This window comes from Anguilla rostrata, chromosome 8 (genome assembly GCF_018555375.3).
Source record: "Anguilla rostrata isolate EN2019 chromosome 8, ASM1855537v3, whole genome shotgun sequence".
NCBI classification, from domain to species: domain Eukaryota; kingdom Metazoa; phylum Chordata; class Actinopteri; order Anguilliformes; family Anguillidae; genus Anguilla; species Anguilla rostrata.
The window spans coordinates 36,211,793-36,217,835 of record NC_057940.1 but is presented as its reverse complement, the minus strand read 5'-3'; positions in this window follow the sequence as shown (position 1 = coordinate 36,217,835).

The following is a 6,043-nucleotide window of genomic DNA, read 5'->3' as shown; positions in this document are numbered from 1 at the left end:
TTCTGCACCGTGGCACGGCTACTGATATGTGCTTGAAAGCCACTTTCACACCTGAACCCAAATCCATTCTGAATTATCTGTACTGGCTGACTACTGGCATGGGGCTTTTAATTGGATTTGCTAACTTGTTTTATTCCTCTTCAGCACTGTGTGTGTATGTGTGTGTGTGTGCGGCGTGGGGGGTGGGGGAGGGTTGTAGTTTATTACTGTACATAATACAGGAAATTCATCTGCATCACTACAAATAACCCAGAATAAACCTGTGCAAGTCTTGGCAGCACACATAGCCAAAGAGGTTGTCACAGCGGTGAGCTAAGATTGGAATCTGTTAAGGTGTCACAGATGGTGGCTGAGAACATGGAGAAATTCAATTTTTTTTTCCTTTATGAGGAGACTCATGTACTAGCTCCTGGGTGTGCTGTACACATTGTCCTAGTTTTTGGATGAAGGAGGGGCCGTGGGATGGCAGGCATGACTGCGTTGCAGGGTTGGGGGTTCCAGCATGGCTCAGTGTGTGAAGTCCAGACTGTGCCTTGTGACCTCACATAGCATTACATTACATGACAGGCAATTAGCTGATGATCTTATCCAGAGCGACTTACGCAATGTTTCTACATAGCATTTACACAGCATCCATTTATACAGCTGGATATATACTGAAGCAATGCAGGTTAAGTACCTTGCTCAAGGGTACTTAACCCGGGAATCGAACCTATGACCTCTAGGTTACAAGCCCATTTCCTTACCCATTATACTACACTGCCGCCCATTGATGTTGTGAGCCTTGGTGACAGCGTGTCACGATCCAGACCGGCAGCCCGTAGTGGTGGACCACAGCAGGCCTCGGCCTTACGGATAGACTGAGTGTGAATAGGATCGCTGTGGTTACCGCTGCGTAATTCCACCGCAGCACAGCGCTCGCAGGGGCTCTCCCTCTGTTTGGTGCCAGTCCTTCTGTGGACTGCATGGTGGAATCCACACCATCGAATAAGCTGGGGTAGGGTGAGAGTATCTGCCACCTGCATGCTCTTACGCTTGAGTCCTCTCTGTGTGAGTGCAGGTGGCATGATTGATGTGTACCTGCCCACTCCAAATGTGGGGGGAAAGGGGAGGGTAACAAGGAAAGAGACAGAATGCAGAACTATAGTATTTCCCAGTGCTATGGTAACTATTGTAGTAAGCTATCATCAGCCTCTGTGCAACCACCCCTGAGCTTTGATTGATATAGATAAATCATTCAGAGGTTTTCATGCTCTTTCTTAATAGTTACAATAAGCACGGCTGTTTTTTATTATTTGCTGGTTTGTGGCTGGGTGCTACAGGTGCTATTGTTCTTATCAACAAGCAAGCTCAAATAGCTGAAGTCAAAAAGCTATATTTTATCCGTGAACTGCTTTCTGCCTGTCAGACATTTGTATTTACGGCCCTTTTGTCTCACGAGCCAATTATAGGCTGTGGTTATGTGGTACAGTAACATTACCGAATTAAATGGACAGGGATGCATATATCAAATCAGATGTAATTTCCTGTGGTTACTAAATAGCTGTCATAGCTAGCTAGGATAATTGTTCTATCTCTAGGATGCACTGCAGTAAATTTTGTTTCCTTCTTTCCCCTGGTGAAAAGGCAAGTGAATGCAGCTGCATACAGATGAGAGACAATGAAGCATTTCATTCCGGTAATATACTCAGTAATATATGGAGTAGGCTAACAGGAATCAGTGTGGAAACCTTGACTTGACCTGGCTCTGCCACACTCTCAAATCTTCTGCATTCTACAGACTACAGACAAAAACTAACAAATGTAGCTGGACTGAATTGGCCTTTACTAGTCATTAAACATTCATGTGCTCAGTGTTCTAAAAATGACATACTGTGGAGCCTGTATGTATGTTCTACGATCATTAACAACATCTACCAAGTGCCACATTCTGACAAAAGCAACATAAAATACCATCAGCTGCAGTGAATGAATGGCAAAGCAGACATAACTCTCATTTGGGTCGTAAAGAGATCTTAAGTGTACACCTGCAGCAGGGATTTGGCAATCCAGACTATAAATTTCCAGCATTGCAGAGGCTTAAAATTAGCAGTATGAATCATTCTGATAATGAAAAACAATATCATGTATATTTCTTGATCAGACACATTCTTCTCTCTTGACACAACAATTGAAACTATTACTCTAAATGTACAAACTCTTTCATAGCTGTCTGTAGCATTAATGTGAAAGAATCACATAAAATACCCATTCACTGAATAATGTGCAGTAACATTTTGCATATTTAGCAGAGTCTTGCCCTGAGTAACTATGTTCTTACTTACATTCTTTACAGTTCAATCAATGTATACAGCTGAATATTTTACTCACGAAACTCAGGCTAAGTACCATGCCCAAGGGCTCAATGGCAGTGCCCGACCTTGGAACTGACCCTACAGCCTCAGAGGCCCATGGTTCTGGTTCCCTGGCCATTACGCTAGACTGCCATGGTGAATGGAAAAAGTCTTTTGCTCAGTTCCGAGTTCAGCAAAGATAATCAGTTGTAAGTACAGCAAAGATATGACTAGGGCAGGCAGGGTTTTGCTTTGGTTGGATATCTAGTCTTTAGATTATCATTTTTGATCATTTGTAGGACCATAGGGATGATCTGTTTTCCCTGCCCCCCCCCCCCCCCCCCCTTCACCTCTTCCCGCTCTTTGCTCCTCAAACATGAAAGGGAACATGCTTGGAGTAATTAAACCGCGCTACAGGTCCTGTCTCTACTGTATATACGTCTGGGGCGTCCTGCAGAGCTGTCTCTCCTTTAAGAGCTTTATGACTTTATCACCTCCAGGAAAATACACAGGACCTGACATATCCCTTTAACAGCTCACCTGGCATTTTTACATTTTCATCCCTGGCTTTTTGGAATATTCCGCTGTCTTTTTTGGTCTTTGATCTTGGTTTTCTGGGACTATTTTGGGAAGGAAAAGGTTGTGGTTCGGCATTTTTTTTGTGATTATAACTTGCCCATGTCTGTAGCTTGTGTTTTCTTTTTTTAAGGTAGTCAAACTTCGTCTTTAGATTAGATGTGAATATTTGTCGTAACTTAATAATTAATTATAGTTAAATAGTTTAAATAGTTTTAATCTGATTTTGAGTTGTGGCGTTTGATAAAGATTGATCCAGCATATTGCTCTGCCTATCAACAAATTTGGCGCGGTCATTCATTATTGACATCTTTGATAACAATGAACAAATTAAATCAACAAACCTAAAATAAAAGATTTATTTTGCATGTTGGATAAGTGAGAGGTTTTAATGCACTTCTGTTTGATATTCAGAGTGCTGGACGTCCAACGAGGGCATTAACTGGTTAAAACCGCTGGATTCAAAAAATTAAACATATTTCACTTAATCCACACTTTGCCGATCGTGCAGTCAGTGTGGTCATAACCCACACAACAGGCTACAAAATACATAGATGGATGAGGATGAAGATCCAATGGCCAAAGCATATATTCTTATCTCCCATAAAAATACTTCAGTAGTAGCAGCTGTGCCATTTTTAAAAACTCAGATAATGCTATTTCTGGTGCAGCCTTTGATTGTAGACTGTTCTTGCACAAATTTCAAGCACACATTTAAAAAAAAATGATTACAATTTAACACATCGCTTGAAGTGACGCCACAGCTCATTTTCCCCTTGTCTCCTTCTGTCCTTGCTTTACCCATAATTCCCCCACCTTTCCCATCCCTTACGCTTTTACAACACAACGTATCATTATTTTCAAGTAGTCACATTCTTTCATACATAAGCATCCCTACCAGGATCAGATCAACTGTCTCAGCTGTTTTCCAGCTGCATTTCTCTCCCATTTTATCTATCTCCCTTACCTCCTTCCTCTCTCTCTCTCTCTCTCTCTCTCTCTCTCTCTCCTGCTCCCTCTTGTCCCACAAGATGCTGACCACTCCATTCAGTAGTTGTTGAAACAGCAAAACCTCTCTTTCAGTCTCTCAAGCCCACTCCTCTCCTTCAGTCCTGCTGTTTTCCAGCCCTTCCCACCATTCCCCCTCTCAGTACATTCATGTCATTCATTTTGCAGACCCTCTTGTCTTCAGTGGCCTTGCGATTCCCAAAGTATCACTTTAAATATTGCCTTTTGTTCTTCCATTTGATCTGTGGAAATGCTGTTCTCTTCTTTGCCCATCCTCATTTTTTTTTTTGAAAGACATTGTAATTGTGCAGTATTCACTGGGAACAAATAGGTTTTTTGATGCTATTTTTCTTGTGGTCCCCCCCCCACCCCATACACAATACAAGCCCCCCCCCCTCCGAACCCCACCTCCAGTTCTCAGTCGGTTCATACTTGTTTAGGTCCATCAAAATCCTAGAGCTGGGTCTGCTTCTGTCTTTTATTTATCGTCCTCTTTCTCTTCTAGCCCTTCCCAATCCCTCATTCCCAGTGACTTAGCTTAAGTTGTGCTGAAGACGTGTCTTTCCTCTGTGCTTCCCTCTCAATAGCATTTCTTTCCGAAACATTGTTACCACAGCAACAGGATTATGGCCAGGTATTGCCGGCACCACAGGAGCAGAGCATCACAGGACCAACGGTTCTAATGCAAGGGCATGGGAGTCTGCGCGTGGCTACAGCGTGTGCATGCAAACAAGGCTAACACATTAAATCTGTTAACATGTCTGTGGTTTATTGCCTCAGTGTTAACACATGTCACTCATTCACCTGATGATGCTCGCCATCTGCCAGTGTAATTACAGGGTCTGTCCAATTTGGTCATATCTAGTTAATCCGGCCATTGTATTAGTCTGTCTCTCTCCCCGGCTGAGCCTGTAAAAATATGGGTTGCTCTCTCTTTGTCTGTATAGGTCAGTGTACAGTGTGCTATTATTACCACTACTACGATATAGGGTTTCCCCATCGCACGTCTAAAAATAGAGAGAGAAAGAGAGACACTGCTGGAGGTAAAGGGAGAAAGGAGGAGGGGTGAGACACTGCATTTTTCAGAGCAGAGCTCTGCATACCTTCAGTAGTGATGATCCGATACCAGGGCAGTGCTCTCAATTCAGCTCTGCGGTTTGAAAAACTACAGCATTTCTCTCAATGATGATAGCCCAGCCCCTCTCCACCCCCCGCTCCCCCCCCCCCCCACACACCCCCCACGTCCGCCCATCTGCTGGCGCTGTGCTTCTGGATCTCCCCCCCGCCCTCTCCCTTCCCCTCGCCCGGTCTCCCAGTGCCAGCCCTCGCTCGGTCTCTCGTCCAGCAGTGGCAGGCCTCGCTGACACGTCGGTTCGTTCTCTCCTTGTTTCTTTCCGTCCCTCCTCTCCATCACTCCTGCATACTACCCGTCCATCTCTCCTCTCCATCACTCCTGCACACTACCCGTCCGAGTGGCGGCACGTGGCTTCATCGGCAAGTGATGTCATCTTCTGGCGCTCACCTCAATCAACCTGAATTTAGAACATTTTAGCCTCTCGGCGTGCGTGTTGCGTTTTCAATTCAAGTTTAGAGGACCACTAAAGCTCTGCTCATTTTAGTATTTCCTTTGCCGGGCCTGACAGTTTCCCACAGTCAAGTGTTACTATTCAGACCAATAACTCACACTACTGACTGTGATTCAAAGGAGCAACTTCACATGCTAGACAGTGCACACACAGACATTGAATCAATAATATGGCTCAGGTGAACACAGCTTGTTTTAACATCAACGAATAACAGAGATGATGTTGACATTATAGTATGCCCTATTAGTCAATGTGTTAGTCATCACTTTGAAGGTTTGTAACATTTTTAGTTGATTCATAGTTGTCTCATTCCCAGTGCTCTGTATCCCCTCCTCTGTATTCTACAGTTAAATTCAGCACAAATTACATTTCTGAATTACTGAAACTAATCCCCTTACATTTGTGCCACCATACATTGGCAGTTCTGTGCATTAACTACAGTGTTTCTTGCTTTTCTGTGACATACAGCTGTGTTGTTTTCTATCATGTATCTCATCATCGAGTAAGGTGTTTTCTTTTTGCACTCGATTTTATTTTTAC